Below are 18557 nucleotides of genomic sequence, written 5' to 3'. Positions count from 1 at the left end.
TCTGGGGGATTTTGTGGAGCCTCTGGAAAGGTCACTTGGGGGATTAATATTGAACATGAGGTCAACTCCTCCTCAAATCTATTAAAAAAACATTGGCCAAATTGTTCTCTGATGTGGTTGTACCAATTTACACTCTCACAAACTAATCTTTAGTATGTGTTCATTATGTGCCAAACAATAGACTATTTTATGCATATCAGCTCACTTTGTTTCTATACAGACTTACACATTTGGGTGCTATTATTATTATCCTTATTCTAAAGATATGAAGAATGAGGCACAAGGGAGACCAAGTAACTTGTCCAAGCTTATGCAGTTGAGTAAGTGGCAGAGTTGGGATTTGGACTGAGTCTGAATCTGAAACACACAGTTTACGTCTCAGTACCAGTTGACCCACATCCTTCCCAACATTGCTATTATCAGAATTTGAAATTTTTGTGAATAAGATGATTGCTAAATTGTACCTCTTTTAATTTTACCTTGTGCTGGTTAATAGTGAGGTTGATATTTTCATATGTTTATTGTTTTTTTTCCCTCTTCTGTGTATCAACTTCTCACATTTCTGTTAGACTGTTTGTCTTTTTATTTTTACTTACAAGAGTACATTATAAATCCTAAATATTCTCTCTTTCTCATTGGTAGATACTATAAATGATTTCTACCAAAATGTGGCTTTGTTTGAATTTGTTTATAATAAATTTGTTTATAATGGTTTTTGTTTTACATCCATTTTAAATATTAAGGTAGTAAAACTTGTACATTTTTTTCCCTTAATGACTTATGCTGGTTAGTTCTTATTTAAGTAATTCTGCCCTGTTTCAAAGTTCTGGAACTATTCACCCACATTTTTTAATGAAAAATTTAACTTTCAAGCTTTTACATTTAGTAATTTAATATATCTAACATTAAATATTATTTATGTAGTGAGATAAAGGACACAGTTTTAGAATATAAATATATATACATATATACACACACATATATAATCAATTATTACAAAAGCATTTATAAAATATTATTTCCATGCTGATTTCTAACACTCCTTCTATCTTATATACACACTAGCTCTCTTGACTATGCCAAATCAATGATACATCTTCTTATTATAACTTATTTTTTAAAATTTATTCTAATTAGTTATACATGATAATAGAATGCATTTTGACATATTGTACACAAATGAAGCACAGCTTTTCATTCCTCTGGCTGTACGTGGTGTTGTGTCATACCAGTAAGTATAGTCATACATGTATATAGGGTAATAATATCTGTCTTATTCTACCATCCTTCTCATCCCAAATGCTCTACCTCTCCCCTCACTCCTCTCTGCACAATCCAAAGTTCCTTTATTCTCCCCCACTGCCCCCATGGATCGGCATCCACTTATCAGAGACAACATTCAGCTTTTGGTTTTGGGGGATTGGCTTATTTCACTTAGCATGATATTCTCTAGATCCATCCATTTACCTGCAAATGCCATAATGTCATTCTTCTTTAAGTCTGAGTAATATTCCATTGTGTATACATAGCACATTTTCTTTATTCTTTCATCTATCGAAGGGCATCTAGTTTGGTTCCATAGTTTAGCTATTATGAATTGAGCTGATATAAACATCGATGTGGCTATGTCGCTGTAGTATGCTGATTTAAAGTCCTTTGGGTATAAGCCAAGGAGTGGGATAGCTGGGTCAAATGGTGTTTTCATTCCAAGTTTTCTGAGGAATTTCCATACTGCTTTCCAGAGTGGTTGCACCAATTTGCAGTCCCATCAGCAAAGTATGAGTGTCTTTTCCCCCACATCCTTGCCTATGCTTATTATTGTTTGTATTCTTGATAATTGCCATTCTGACTGGAGTAACATTAATATTAATTTTTATTATGTATTGGAATGAGTACCAGCCACATGGTTCTTTAAATTTGTCTTGGCTTTTCTTGCCCATTTGCTTTTCCATGTGAATCTTAGAAACTGTTTATAACTTCCAATAAAAGCTCTTGATGTTTTGGTTGGAATTACATTGAACATACAGAAGAATTTGCAGAAAACTGACATTTTTATGTCACTGTATTCATTTCATGACTATTTTATATCTTTAGCTAGGTCTTTTAAAATGTCTTCCCAAGGAATATTCTATATTTTTATGTAAAAGCCTTACACATCTTTTATTGGGTTTATTTTTATCTGCTTCATGTTTCTATGAATAGTGTCAATACATATAAATACATGAAATACATTTTGTAATTATTTGTATATGACATGTAAGAATTTAGTCAAGGTATGCAAATTCATATTATTGATTAGTGTCCTTGTTGAACTCTTAACATTCTAATGTCTTTTTATAGTCTTGCATTTTCTGTGCAATAGTGTTATTTGTGTATTACAATTCATTTTCTTTCTTTCTTTCTTTCTCATTTCAACATGCTTTATTTTTAAAAATTTTCTTATTCACTGGCTGGTTCAGCACTGAGTACAAGTGGTGATAACAGAAATCCTTTTCTTTTTCATGATATTACATAGAATGCTGATAAGCTTCACCACTGAATGTACTACTTGTTCTGAGTTTTTAATAGATACACTTCTGGGACTGTAAAGAAACTATTTTTATGTTTCTTTACAGTTAGAGCTTTCTGAGTAAGTTTTACTGAAACCTCAGACCTTAACTATAAGAACAAGGCTTGGTAGTTAATTTATGACTGATCTCTGGAGGACTCTAGAGAGGCTCATGTGTTTACTTTCAAGTGGGGGAAGAGATCTGGGACCTTTGGTGGTAAAGCTAGACACTGGTCTTCTCTCCCCACTGAAGGAATTTTATTTACACTCTAGAAGGTAAGAATTAAAACCAGAAACTATAAACAAAGAGCAAAGGTTTTCCTTCTTTCCCCCCCTCCCCAGGCAATGGCTGTTTTTTCCCCACAGAAAAGCCCAGAATTTATTTTAGGGTTCCTTGCTTACAGTAGACTCTGCTATATGCAGGATTTATCATCATTGCCTTACCCCATGCATAAAAATTGAGTCAATAGGAACTGGTATGATTTTATTTTTTCTAAGTGATAATCTGCTGTGTTCCAGAAAAATAATATGTATATGCAGTCAATATAATAACATTTTATCAGATTAATGCAATTCCTTTTTATTCCTATTTTGCTGAGAAACTTTGTCATGAATAGTATTGAATTTTAGCAAATTATTTTCTGAATCTATTGAGATGATCTTAAGTTTTCAGAATTTAATATCTGAACTTCAGTTTTGCTTCATTTATATACCTACAACATTCGCCTTACAATAATTGATACTTTATACAGTGTTTGTATTTTCTAAAATACAGTACTTATCTGTTTCTCAGCCCAAAAATTCTGTTTTGGATTTCAAGTCTTACTTCAAGTCTGGATTCAATTTTCTGTCTTTATAATTCTGTCTTTTGGAGATCTATTCAGAAACATCCCTGAGTGGCATTGTCTCAGTTTTCACTGATTTTAAAATGTGTTTATTTCCACTTAGGTTTTTTTTTCCCCCCAGAGTTATCATGTTCTGCTTTTCAGTCAGGTTGATGATTATTTTCACTCAAAACTTTGAAGAAATCCCATGATCTTTTGGCTTCTATTATTGCAACAGAGAAAGATTTTCCCTTAACAATCAACTTGACTTATTACTGATACCTAAGTCTTCCTATTAAGAGTTTAAGCCTTGTCTACTATGAAAATCCTGTTGATAAACACATTCTCTCTAGGATGACCCCACCATCCTGATGTGCCCAGGATTACAGTGGTGCATAGGATATAGGACTCTTAGTTTTAAAACTGGGAAGGTCCTGGGCAGATAAGGAAGAGATGGTCACTTTAGACATTCTACTAGAATAAAGTGGCAAAATGTTTAGAACATTGCCTGGCACACTGCAGATGCTTAGCAAATATTTGATGAGTGACTGTATAAGTGAATGAACATTTTTGCCACATAGGGGAAAAAATGAGAGGATTCAAAAGACCTTCACCCAAGGGGGAGATAACTAAGTTCTCAGATGGAAGCTCTTAGATCAGTCCTCAGGTCAGATACTTTTAGCAGGACAGGGTTACTATAAGGGAAGAAAAAGACAAATGGGCCCTCAGAATTCAGAAGGGTTGGAAAGGCATTGCCCAAGAGACTCAACTGGCCTTTTTAAAAGACTTTAAATGATAATAGCTCCTGCTAATCTTCTCGTGATGAGGTATACCTCCATGCCTTTTCTTCCAGTTTTTCTAGTTTTAGGCGAGTTGTATGGCAGTGGAAATGGAAACCATTGCAAAATGCATTGCCTTTTTTATGATATAAAGATTGAGAATTGTCAGGTAGTTTTCTTTCCAGACATTCTGCACCTCTGTAGCCTCAGAGTAAGTGCTTTCAGTATATGAGCACATCAGAATGGGGTAGAGTGAAATGGAGATGTATGGGTTTTGCCACAGTGCCCACTTCCTAAGCTGTTTGGAAAGGGAGGTGCTGTTTGTTTTAAAATAGGAACTTGAGCCCTTGTAACCAGGCATAGTTAACATGAGAGATACTCTTTGATTCCCCAATGTATTTCAAACATGTTTTATAAAGGTGCAAAAGATTCACAGGGAAATTAAGATTCATTCTAGTCTTCTGCTGTGGTGTCTAATGCTGGGGAACCCTCCTTTCCCAGATTGGCCATTTATTTTCTTTTAAGAGATAATATTATCCATACTAACAGCATTACCAACAGAGACATTTTCTTGATTCTTAAAAAAGAGTCCAATTTATTTGAATGATTTTCTTCATTCTGATTTATGTGAATGCAATTCTGGAATAGCCAACACATTTCTTTTAAGTATTAAGGGTAAAATATAACACAGTTATACTAAATTTATCTGACCTGCATTCAGGGATCAATCTGAAAATTCCTGTTTGTGAATCACAGTATTGTTTTTCAGACTGATTGATGCTGAACAGCAGGAAAAGAGGATTTATTGGTGCAATTTAAAAACTTCTCAAGTCATTTAAAGAGACCAAATAAATCCTTTTCTCATTTATTTTTTTTGAAATGCCTCCTCTGTTTTCATCATTTAAAAACAAGAGAGAGAGATCCGATTTTTAAAAATGTTAGAAACATATAATACATGGAAACATGGTGAGTTCTATAGCATGCTACATTCCAGAAATAACCCAGCATTCCTCATACAAAGAAAAAGGGATGTGTTGCAAAATCCCTTGTGAGATAGCAAAGGAAAACAGATCTAGTCAGAACTGGAATGAAAATAGTGTTCAATCAAATGCAGAGAGTGAAGGGATAAATTCAATCTATAAACCATAACAGGCAGTATGATAAGGCCTGGTTTTAATCCTATTACATGGGAAGAAGGTGCATGCTAAGCTGGAAATTATTGCAATTACCTACACTGGTGATTTACAGGATGGTTGAGAAAAAAAATAATGAAACCAATTTCTTACTTACTTGCATTGGAGGCTTTCTCAGGTCTTTGAGTGTACAGAATGGTAGAAGATTACAGCAGAAGAATCTAATGCTACAAAAACACAGCACAGGCAGTAAGAAATCTAATGAAGTAATCAGAGCAGAAGAGGGAGAGGTGGATGAAGCTAAACATTTCGGAAGGCTTATTTCTGAAACTTTCCCCTATAAGAATTTCTTAAGGCCATTCTTCCATTCTATGCAGCTTCTTTTGCCCCTGCACCTCTTCCTTTAAAGGAGTGTGCAGCATTGCATTAGAAAATAGAACATACTTGATGCTCTTTAGACACCAACATTCACCATTTTACTCTCTGAGGATCTGAATTGGGAAGGTCATCATTTTATTATTTGTTCACTTTTATGTTTCTATGTAAATCCACACAGATATTTTATATTTGTAACTGTATTTATACTTTGGGCATTTTATATGTTTTAAAACAGAATTATCTGCCAGGTGGACATTCAAGAGTACTACCTTTGTAAAAAGTGTCCGAAGGAAACCAAGTGGTTGCAGCTTCTGTGCAACCCTCTCCCGTAGCTTCTGTTTGAACCATCCCCATACTCAGATACTGATCTCTAGGTTCTAATTCCTTCTTTAGTCCTAATAACGTTCCATTCAGAAATTCTCAACCTTACCTGTTGCTTCCTAACTTAATTCCTCTGATCTGCTCCCTTAATATATGATTGCCCTTCCTAATTTGATTCACCTTCCCATTCCTGACATTTATTTCTCTTAAAGCCATTGGCTGTATGAATCTGCTCTTCACTTTTCCCGTATCTCTCCTTTTCTGCCCTCCTCCTCCTGTCCTTCACTCACACATGGGGAAACCATGCTCAGACAGCAAACCCTCTTCATCTGTGGCAACTGTCTCTTTCCAGAAAGATCCTTCTGCAGGATTTGTCTTTACCTACATGTACTGGGAAGAGTATAGAACAATAAGTAGAGACAACTCTTGCTTGATTGTATCTTCCTGTGTGATATTGATCATAGAGGGTCTTGTCTATTGATTTATGAAAACATAAATACATAGAGGGGGAAATGCTGTCTAAACCAAGATCCCTGGAGTCACTAGAGTGGGTGAAAATTCCATCTCTTTCTACCAATCCTAAATTTACCAACTTTCCTAATTAGTCTTGTAAGGGTCCGGCGAATGTCGGAGGAAGAGACCACCAAGAGACCGTGGCTCATGCAACAGCAAAAGGGGTTTATTGAGGATCCAATCCAGCGCGCTGGGGCTCCGTGCTCACTCAAGAAGGGAGAGCAGCCCAGAGCCCCGAGCAGGGGCTGAGCACTGCTTAAGTACACTTTTTGGGGAGGGCGGGGACTTTACATACATCACAGTCTCCTTTAACAAATCATCATGCACCGCGGGAAAATCGAACAACAACTCCTAAACATGATTAGTTCATTCATTGGCGGGAACAGGTCGGGCGGGGGTGATAGGTCAGTTCTAAAGCGGGGTACACATTCAAACTGATTGGTTCAGGCCCTGCGATGTCTACGTGCAAGGTCACACAGAGTCCTAGGTTATCAAACAACCAGGCGGTCAGGGGGAATATTTACTGGGCCGTTCTGGTGAATTGTCCTAACAGCTACAGGAATTTCAGGTTTTGCGTGTAGCATAGGAACTTAACAATACCTGGTCCTTTACATTTTAACTCAGGCCTTGCAGCTTAGAAACTTTACAATGCCCGGTCTTTTACACTTTAACTTCAATTTCTTTTACCCTTACAGTCTCATATCACACATATCAAGCTCACTTAGGAGAAACTGCTGCCAAATTTGAATATGGTTGAGTAGTTAGAAGAGGATTGATAACCTACCTCTGGAGTTCTTTATCTTACAAACCCCATCAAAATCTAATTAAGATAGAATGTTGGACTCCAAGCAACTACTGTCTTCTTAAAGTGACTGAACCCACAACTTACCAGTACCCCATGCTGTCAGGTAAATGAGAAAGACTCCATTTCCAGATGGTTGCCTGTGGAGGATTTGTAGCTCTCCTGTTCCCCTAACAGGGTCCTTAATTCTACCATCTGGTTAGGAAGCTATTCCAGATGTCTTCCAGTTATTTAGCAACCACCACCAGAGTCCTCCTTCCCTCTCTGAGTTCCTTAAGTTTGGTGGCCAAGCAAGATCAAAAGAGCAGGTGAGGTGAGATGATTTTGTAGCTATTTTTTATTGTTTTGTTATTTTATATGTAGGGGTAAAGACTATAAAGATTATTCCCCTTTCCTTTTGATGGAGTATTTCTTCAGATCACACCTGTCTAACCCATCCCGAGAGACTTCATCAAGGTCTGATTTAGCAATAATAGAAATTGAGGAAATCTGAAACTTAAATATAATAACTACCTGTCATGACTGGTTAAAGATATGACAGTGATGCCACAGTGCAGAGATACTTCCCATTAATCAGAACATCTTCTTCCCTAACTTCTGCAGCCTAATTAAAACCAGCCTCCACAGCAATTGTTTTGCCATCTCTACCTCCTGTCAGGTCACTCTTTCTGAACCTCTGAGATTCAAAAGCAGCCTTAGGCCTCCAGGCTTGAGGTCTGATGCCAAAGCTAGGTATCTGGAGCACTGCTAACTATCAGTCACTTGCTCACATGCAATTACAGACAGGAATTCAGCTAATTAGACAATGGCTGTTCAATCCACCAAAAACTCTTACGCTAAAGAGAAAGACATTTTTTTTAATATCATAACATATGTGAAAGTCTATTTTTTAAATAGAAAATTACTTTGAGAATGTTATTATTTAAAAACAGGAACAAATCACCTTATTATTTTCAGGGTGAAATTCTTTCCTGACCATCTCTCTGTGGTTCACAGTCCCTCTTGGTGTTAATTTTATTTTAATTCCTTAGGCAAGGAGGAGGAAGGAGACAGCTGGGCTCTAACTGGACCCAGGCTCTGGGACTATGGAACTGAGCAGGGTCAGGGATGGCAGCTCATTCTAGGGGGTAGCACAGAGGCGAGAACTAAGTAAAACCTCCAGAGAACTGAATAAACTGAACAAATCATTATTCTTTTTTAAAATTTTTTTTAGTTGTTTATGGGCCTTTGTTTTATTTATTTACATGCGGTGCTGATAATAGAACCCAGTGCCTCACAAATGTGAGGTAAGCACTCTACCACTGAGCCACGACCCCAGCCCCAACAAATCATTATTCTGAGGGTGATAACAAGAAACACAAAACTTGGCCTAAAGGTAAGGGGAGTACGTTTGGAGATAGTAAGAACAGGTAGGTTTTAGATTCAAGAGTATGGGCTTACGCTGGTTCTACTGCGAGGCGCTATCTGTGGCCACTCTCTAAGGAGATGAGGGAGCCTCCAAGTGTGTTGGGAAAACTAGCCTCCCCTTCAGGCTCAATGTTTGAGAGAGAGATGAAAATAGAATATAAAACAGGAGGTTAATTCCAGCTTCCAGCCATACTTGGGACATTTAGTAACATAAATGCCCTTGAGGACACCAAATATGACTGAAAGCTGGTCCAGACTCACAAGATCAGCCTTAGTGGTGGAACATTTGTATGAGTTGAGATTTGATTTCCCACCTTCCTACTTATCCACAATAAGCATGTGGACTTGTGGGAGAATGGGAAGTCCACAGGCAATTCAGCATCTTTCAGATAAGTGGGTTTTCAACATGTGGTACCAGGAACACTGAGAATTCCTGAAACCTATCCCAAAAGCCCACAGGTGGAAACTGCTTTCTAGCAATACCAAGATTATATTTGCCATTTTTTTCCTCCTTTTTTCATGACTGTATAGTGAAGTTTTCCAGTATGACATGGTAACAGTCAGAAAGTAGAAACAAATGAGAATCTGATTGATTTCTGTTAAACTATTTACTATTTGCAAAAATGGAAAACAATCTCTCTCCTCTCTCTCTCTCTCTCTCTCTCTCTCTCTCTCTCTCTCTCTCTCTTTTCTTCCTATTTTTGGTATGTGGGGCATTTGGCACATCTAGGTATTTTTTTCATAAAGTCCGTTGTTTATATGAACACATTATGTGTTTATTGTTCTTAGTTTTACATACATTTTTAAAATCTCTCAATTTTAACTTCTAATATGGTTTACTCATAAACAAAAGCTTTGGAGGTCCTCAGTAGTTTTTCTGAGTGTAAAGTACTCCAAAGACCCAAAATCTTAAGAAATCTTGCTTTAAGTCGCTTTCCTGTACTTTCTGTTCTCATTGTAGGTGGAGTTGGCATCTATGATTAGTGTGACGGCTCCATACAAGCTCCTCTTGAAATCTTTCCCTATTAGTTTATCATTAGATGCCCAATTTACCACCATTTGCATTTCATTCATCTGAGTAGAGTGGATATACAAAATAGAGATCTGTAAAAGTTAAAACCCATTAACCTTCTCAGCAGTTACTATCTTTACTATGGTCAGTACCAGAATAATAATACATTAATCAATAGTTCTCAAACTTTAGAGCACATGAAGATGACAATTTGTTTAGCAAAGATTACTCATTCTTTGCTCTTTGAAGGCAATGTTTGAAGGGTATGGCTCAGAAATCCACATTGGAAGAAACTTCAGGTTGTTCTTAAGTAGGCAATCGGAGGGCCCCACGTACATATATAATCATCTAATTGTCTTGTTCTCTGCATTTTACCCCTTGCAGCAAAGTTCATGATATCTAGCAATGAGATTGATGATGTGGTAAGATATCAGGTGCCAGGGTAGGAAATCTCAGCAACTGCCTGGTGAGTCAGAGTCCAGAAGAAATGTGGGGATGCTGAAGTACAGGATTAAGGACAACTTGAGGATGTTGTGAAGCTCAGCATGGAAAGAGAAGGAGAGGGAAGCAAAAGAACACACATTAGAGGCTGAGTCCTTGCTGTAGACCAACAGTGTACCTGTGTCACCTTAATTCTCACAACAGCCTTGAGAGGAGAAGATTATCATCTCTATTTTTCTATCACAGATATTCTATGCACCTCCAACCTCCTCCCTCTGGGGAACACCAGAAACACAGATGAGGTGCTTCTTACTATACCAAATAAAATTGTATACTAATTGTTGTAACACACCCTCTTTATCTGTCCACTGAGTAGGGTTCAAACATGGGGATTTTGGAAACATCTCCAAACATCTGCTGCTTCCAAGCTGGTGTGCCTTTTTCCAGTTGCAAGTCTGTGCCTCATTGTTGTCAAAACCAAGAACCCATTCATGATTCTGCTGAGCTTACTCCTATTTGGTGGAACTGTTTTTTACTGCAACAGGTACCAGATAAGGATCCTGTAGGTCCTGTGTTGAAAGGGGCTTGTTTCTTACTGCAACTACTTATCCTCAGTTTTGTCTCAAACCAGTCCAAAGGAATCTACCTTGTCTCCTTCAGACAAGATTGTTAGATTTAGCAGAAATAAATGAAGTAGCAACAGTGACTCCCAATTAATTTGACTTTCAGATAACCAACATATACACATTGTAAAGCATTGTCATGTCCCAGGCAATTCAAATTGAATTGGATGCCCTGTGTTTTGCCTGGCAACCCTTCAGAAAAAAATCAGTGCTCCACAATACCTCTCCTAATTTTACTCCCCAGTGCAGCATTGTCTCCTCTTCTTTGTTATCTACTTTCTGTAGAAGATCTGCATGTTTTGGATGTAAGACATTTTACCACTTTATTTTTTGGGAAACAGAGGTTCAGAGAGGTTAATTAACATGCCCAAGGTCTGACTCTTAGCATGTGGTAGAGCTTAAATTTAAACTCAGATGTGGCTGCTCCAAAGCTAATTTCCTTTCTACTATACTTCATTCATACCTCAACAGGCACTGGGGAAAAGAGGGATGAGAGAGTGTCAGCAAAATTTTACCATTTTGTAAAATTTCGTGTGTGTGTGTGTGTGTGTGTGTGAGAGAGAGAGAGAGAGAGAGAGAGAGAGAGAGAGAGAGAGAGAGAGAGAGAGAGAAATTAGGTGTATATTTTAAGTTGCTGAAACAGAGATAAAATTATGATTTTCCAATCATAAGTGGGTAGTTCAGGCTGGACCAGCAGCTCAATTCCAGAAGATAATTCTAAAATCCAAATTTCTTTCACCATGTGGCTTTTCCCTCGGAATCATCACCATGACCACTTTCCAACTCAGATGTGTTATTGATGTTAATCAGATTTTTCTTGCTGTAACTAAAATCCCCAACAGGAACAACTTAGAGAAGAAAAATTTCATTATGGGCTCTTAGTTTCAAAGATTCAGTCCATGGTCAGCTGACTCCATTGTTTTGGGCCTGAGTGAGGCAGAACACATAGCAGAAGACATGGCAGAAGAAGAGAGGTCGGGGGCAGGAACAAAATATAATCCCCAAAGGCATCCCCTCACCCCCAGTGACTGTTGAGAGCCGCAGCCAGTAGGAATGGCCCCTGGCATTTTGCCAGAAGTAATGGTTGAGAGGCGAGCCATTAAGATGATGCTGGATTGATTCAATTGTATATTAGACCTTTACTGTCCGGTGATAGGATGGCTCTTGCTGCCATTGGGCACTTGGAGTTCTCCCGAGATTTCCTGGGGAGTTTGCATTGGTTAGTGAAGTTTCAGTGGAGGGAGTTCCGGTTGGTGTGTGGTGTTCCTGGGGGCCGCGTGCGTGGCGTTCGGGAGAGTTCCCAGGGAGTATGCATGGAGTGCTGTGGGAGTTTGGAAATAAGGTTTGTTCCTGCTTGAGTGGCTCGTGATTTGTGCCCAGCCAGACTGCGACAAGTGTCATACTTACTCAGGGCATGCCCCACCCACCTGCCTATAGTTACCACCTAGTTAGGTGATCCAAATTATTAATCCACCAAATGGATTAATCATCTGATGAGATTACAGCTGTCAGAATCTAATCACTTCACCTCCAAACATTCCTGCATTAACACATGAACTTTTGGGGGGATACCTCATATCTAAACCAAAAAATCAGGCAAAAGTAAAAGAGTGAGTAAATCCAAGATAAGCAACTTTATTTTAAAAACTGGCATTAAATATTATACTTTCTATTTAAGAGACACACTCTAAGTACATGTTATTGTCTTCCTTAATCTCTCATTTGTATTTAAATTAACATTCTTTTCTAGTATAGAACTAAGCTTGCATTCCTGGAACAAACTCAACTTAATCATGATGCATTATACATTTTTATATACAATTCCAAATTTGGTTTGTTTATATTTTGTTAGGACTTTTGTGTGTAAGTCTGTGAGTGAGAGTGGTTTGTACTCTTTTTTTTCTCATATAGCTTAATTTTATATCAAGTTATAGCAAGTTATACTAGCCTCTTAAATATATCAAGTTATACTAGCCTCTTAAAATATACAATAGAGTACTTTCTTTCTCTTGTCTTAGAAAGGTTCTGCAAACATTGGATTTATTTTTTTTCTCTTGAAAATTTGGTGCAACTCAGTATCCAATTCTTTTGGGTAATTTTTAACTGTCATTAAATTCATAATATAAAGACTTATTAACATTTAAAAATATTTATTAAACCATTAAAATTTGTAATATTGTCTTTGTATGCATTCTTCTGTCTTAATCAGTATTTTCTGAGGTTTGTCAGTTTTAATATTGTTTTCAACATATCAGTTTTAGTTTTTTCCTCCAGTAAATTCTTGCTTTCTTTTCCCATTATTTCATTCTTTCTAGCTGTTTTGGTTGATATTTTTCTAACTTCTAAAGTGATGTGCTTAGCTTACTGACTTTTACCCTTTCTGCTTTCCTAAGATAAACATATAAGGTAAGACATTTCCTTTAATATTGATTTAGCTACAGTTCAAAAGGTTTTTATTATTTTTTAGTTCTAAGTATTTTTAAAATTTCTTTTCTGATTTCCTCTTGACCTTTTAGTTATTTGGTTCTGTTTTGAAGATTCCAAATTGAAAAGGTTTAAAATACTTCTCATATTATTAATGCATATTTCAGTTGAATTAAGAACAAAGATTAGGGATTATCTGATTCAAAATTGTTAAAACTTTGCAGATCAGTCTTGGCCCAAATTTTAATTTTATCATTTGTTGATTTAAAAAAAATGCTCCTGCTTCTTCTAGAAACATTTATGAAAGAGTTATGTTAAATAACTTGACTATGCAGTTAATCTCCCCCAATATATCTTATTATACCTTTTTTTCTTTCTTCTAAGTCCAGAGTAGCTACCTAGCTCTCGACCCATCTGAGATCCAAGCAATGCTCTATGACCATTGTGATGCACCAATGCGTTGAAACAAGGCTCCTCTGAAGCAAATTATCACCTGATTTCCATTCAGGTGCCTTAAGGCAGTTATTCCTTTCTACCTTTTCAATTTTTGGTCACCACTAAAAATTACAACTCCCTGTGACACCCCTTTCTTTTTCTTCCATCTTCTTCATCCTCTGCTTTCTCTCATCCTCTGAATCTTCTATCAATTCTGACCATATGCCATCCTGAATCCCAGGATTCCCTTTAAACCTAAGTGAGGAACCTCTTCAGACTCCTCTTTTTGATCCCTTTCTCTCTTTCTCTCCTGAATCTCTAAGAGAAGAGGTATTTGGGACTGGCAAATAGAAGACTTAATTTTCTTTTTGTAGTGTGTTCTCAATGGGTCCTGATGATTGCTTCCTTCTTGAAAGTGGTGTTTACACTGACCGTCTTCTCTTCTTGACCTCTTTATCCTTTTTGAAGCCATTTTAGCAGAGCTTCAGTTCTCATCCGTCTCTTCAGTGATAACAGGGGATGGTACTAACTGTGTCCTGAACAACTCATTCTGTCTACAAATGAAAAAATTAGACACTGAAAGAATGAAGTCCTTCTGTATCTGTGTCTAGGTCATGGCCTGATTTCCAGACCTGTCCCTGGAATGAGCTAAAATCAGTCTTCTGCCAACTCACAAAGAGTTCATGTGCAGTTTATTTCAAACATGTTAACATGTTTTGTTTCCAGGGATCTCTGTGAAACCAATCCATTCTCCACAAGGCATACCACATAAATGTTTTTAAATGCAAGTTTAATTACTTCTCTCCATTACTAAAACCTTTCAAAGGCCCTGTAAGTCTCCAAGGTTAAATTTTAAATTTCTTAAGAGTGGTTTACAAGTCCCTGAATCATCTAGCCAGGGTTTCTCTCTCAGGTTCAACACTGTTCTGTGGTTTCATGCTTTTTCTGCTTCCCTGTTGAACTTTCTGGGCTTCTATATGCTGGTTCCTCTGCCTGGAATGTCTCTCCCTATCTCACCAACCTGAGTTCCTCCCACTTATCCTTTAGTCTAGATTGAGGCATCATTTCCAACAGGAAGCTTTTCTTGAAACCATGATCTCCTCACCAGGACTAGGACATGTGCCTCTCGGCTGTGTTTCCCCCAAACTCAAGGAAGCCCCATTTTAGTGCACACACTGCCTTATCTGAATATGAATGCTCATGTATCTCTCGTGGGACTCTAAGGCTTTTTTTTTCTTTCTTTTTTCTTTTTTTTTTTTGACTCTAAGGCTTTATGAAACAAGTTCACTATTGTTTCTCTTGTGTCTGACATAAAGTAGAAAATAAATAATTTATAGATATTATTTTAAATTCTTAAAGTTCAATATAGATTGGGGAAGATTTGGATGGTTGGCATGGTATATAAGAAAGAGTACTTTTACTGCAGCTCAACTAGATTTAGTTAATTGGCTAAAAACCGTGAGCCTCAGTTTCCTTCTCTTTAAGAAAAGAATTGATTTTCTCACAGGGATATAGGGATAATTAAATGAAATAATAAATATAAAATTTCTTTAAAAAGTGTAAAACACTGCAGTGAGAAGGTGTTATAATCAGACTCATTTTTGGTTGCTTGACTGATTGCATTTAAACTTAAAGGACACTGAGGGAAATAAGTGAGCAGCAGAGAACACTTAGGTAGGAAAAATAGAATGTGCAGACTTTGGAGGTCCCACAAACTCTGCTAGATGAGGTTCCAAAATCAAATGCCTATGGCCCTGATCTACAGCTTATTATCCCTTTCTGGCAGTGTGTCCTGGGGCACAACAGACATATATCTTCCATCACCCATCATCACTCACAGAATACGAAGGAGACCAGACTTTTGAATATGAAGGAGACCAGATTATGCACCCACACTACTCCTGTGTGGCATAACAATTTTTTTAAGGATTATTTTTTCTTTTCTCTTAGAATCAGCAATTCAATATCTCCCTTTTGGTACCAAGAAGAGAAAGAAAAGTAAATCACAAGAACTCTTATAAAGACTTAAATGTGCCTAACTTACTGTACTTATTTATTTTACTTTTCCTGTTCCCCTGCTCTAACTGTTCTCCCCAACATCCTTTCTTTCTTTCAGTGGTTGATAGTACTGAGGCCTGAATTTTAATCCACTGCCTTAGTTTATTTTGAGCTACTCTACAGAATACCTGAGACTGGGAAATTTAAAATGAACAGAAATTTGTTTCTTTCAGTTCTGGAGACTGGGAAATATAAGGTCAAGGAGGCCTTCATCTGGTGAGGGCCTTCCTGCTGTGTCATTACACTGTGGAAGATTATCCCATGGTGAGAGAGCACATAAAACAAGAGATCAAACATGGAGCCCCAAGCCCTTATATAATCAACTTTAGTTGGCTCCTGACTTAAACTCCTAGCCCGGTTGCTTTGGAAACTAAGTTTTCAACACAGGTTTTTTGAAAGACACATTCAAACCATAGCAGCCACCTATTTCAGATTTACTTATTTCTCTTAGTAATTCCCATGTACACATAAAGTGTATGTGTTAATAAACTTTTCTTCTTCTCTTGTCAACTTCTTTTATTATGGGGGGCCATCCCAGCTAAGTACTCAGAAAGGTGAAGAGAAAATTATCCACTGCCTCCTACAAACGCCATTATAGTCAACTCACTGTGTTAGGGAAGCAAGAATGAATGAATACGGCCATTGTAACTAATATATACCTACAAGCTAATAATTATAGTGTATATTAATAATGACATTGTGATGACATGTATAAGATATAATGGTGGTATAAGTGTAGTACCCAAATATGCCTAAGGAAATCTGAGAAGGTTTGCAAAAAGAGTTACGCTTTACCTGAGAGTTGAAGGACAAATGACAATAATGCATCCGTAGGCTTGGAAGATACAGAAAGCGCACTCATAGTGGAACAAACAGTATGAAGAAGTGGCAAAATAACATATGTTCTTGAGACAACATGCACCTAACACTGTTGAGATGGACTCCTTTCTGAGGGAAGTTTAAAATTAGCAGTAGATGGGTAAGATGGTTTCCTCTGCAATTATTATTCAAGCTTTGAAAGTTTCTGCCTTCATGGAAATATGAGGTTTTCCAAAAAATGAAATATACACCTAGACTTCACACTTCCTCACTACTAGAATTCTGGGTGCTTATTTTGTGTGGGTGTGAAGTAGGTGGGAAACAGAGGGGAAAGGCAACAAAGCTGAGATCCTGATGTGAACTCAGTCATTGGGCAGGTCACTATTTTCTGAGCTTGCCTCCCAATTTACATACAAGAACAAAGTGAGCTCAAGGGGCAAAAGAGCAAGACAAGTCCATCTTGAGAGAAAAGATGACATGCACATACAAGTCCTTATTGACAGCAGGCCAGTTGTCTTCCTGTGTAGCTGTTATCTTTATAACCAGTGTCTTTATCCTTGTTGATCGTTATTATTTGTAATTTTGTTACTATTGTTTTTTTAATGAAGATCTGACACTTTTATATCTTGAAAAGCAGAGTAACTTGCCAACTTTTCTTTTTCCTTGACAGTTCTTCTCAATGTTTTCACTTTGCATTGGCATGTTAATTTATTCATCAAATAAGTTTGTAAAAATGGAAATGTTAAGGCCAGCACAGTGACACACACCTGTAATCCTAGTGGCTTGAGAGGCTGAGACAGTAAGATCACAAGTTCCAAGCCAGCCTCAGCAAAAGCGAGGCACTAAGCAACTCAGTGAGCTACTGTCTCTAAATAAAATACAAAATAGGGATGGGGATGTGGCTCAGTGGTCGAGTGCCCCTAAATTCAATCCCAGATACAAAAAAACAAAACAAAACAAAACAAAAAACAACAAAACAAAATGGAAATGTTAAATAAGTTGAAAAGACACAGTTATGGTTATATAGCTCTGAAGAAAAGTACTAATATCTCCAATCAGTACAGAGCTTTAAGAAAAAATAAAGCTTCTCCTTTTATCCACCCTAAAAAGAAGAAAGCCATAATAGATTTTCTAATAGAATGGGAAAGCAGCCCGAATACAATAGAGTCCTATAGCCATCAAAGTGACTGTCAGATCCATTCAGCTATACACAGGACCTCATAACTTCTGCTCATCCAGAGACAGAAAACAAGAGGAACCTATCAGACAAATGTTGTCACTGACCTATGGTCCTGATTAGGAAGAGATTTGTACAAATTTGGTCCTGGTTGGTGCTTCTCCCTCCCCCAGCCCTTAATGATGTTCCTGTCCAACCATTAAAAAAAGGAAATTATTCCAACACCCTAATTCTGGTGCTGAATATAATTCAGGTTGGCTTTTATCATAAAACTATATTTTTAAGTATTTATAAACTTCAGTTTAATCTCCAAATCAATTTCTCCACAAATTATTTACTTGCAAAATGTACAGAGAATGAAAGCTTAAGTGAACACAACTTAGAAAGGAAAAGTAAGCTTTACAATGTTAAAAATTAATTGGGTTTACTAATGGTTGTCATATCTCTATTTTAAACTCAGATATTTCCAGGCAATTTTCACAATAAAATTGTCTATCACAATATCTATTTTAGAAGAATTTCTACAATAGAATTCATTAACTCTAATATTCTGCCTCCAAGTGTATTTCCATATTTTTTCAGAAAAGTTTTGAAGGCCCTGTCACACAGTTTATTTTGTTCTTCTTTCAAAGTGTGCTTGCTAATATTAAACAAATAAGATATATTTTCTCACCTTCAAATTGATTTTTTTTTCTCTCCTTTAGAGGGTGTTGAGTGCAATATGGTAAAATATGTTAAAAGAGATTTCTGGTTTTGACACAAAATTTTAAATGTAAATTCAATGTTATTGTTTCCTCCTCTCCTTGTCATTTTGGTCTCCAGTGTTCAACTTCTGAAATGTTCTTGTCACATATAGGTTTTCA

This window comes from Marmota monax, unplaced genomic scaffold, assembly GCF_021218885.2.
Source record: "Marmota monax isolate L192 unplaced genomic scaffold, Marmota_monax_Labrador192_F-V1.1 WCK01_AAM20220418_F8-fsc00045, whole genome shotgun sequence".
Classification (NCBI taxonomy): domain Eukaryota; kingdom Metazoa; phylum Chordata; class Mammalia; order Rodentia; family Sciuridae; genus Marmota; species Marmota monax.
The sequence above is the reverse complement of the archived record's forward strand: the minus strand, read 5'-3'. Positions refer to the sequence as shown.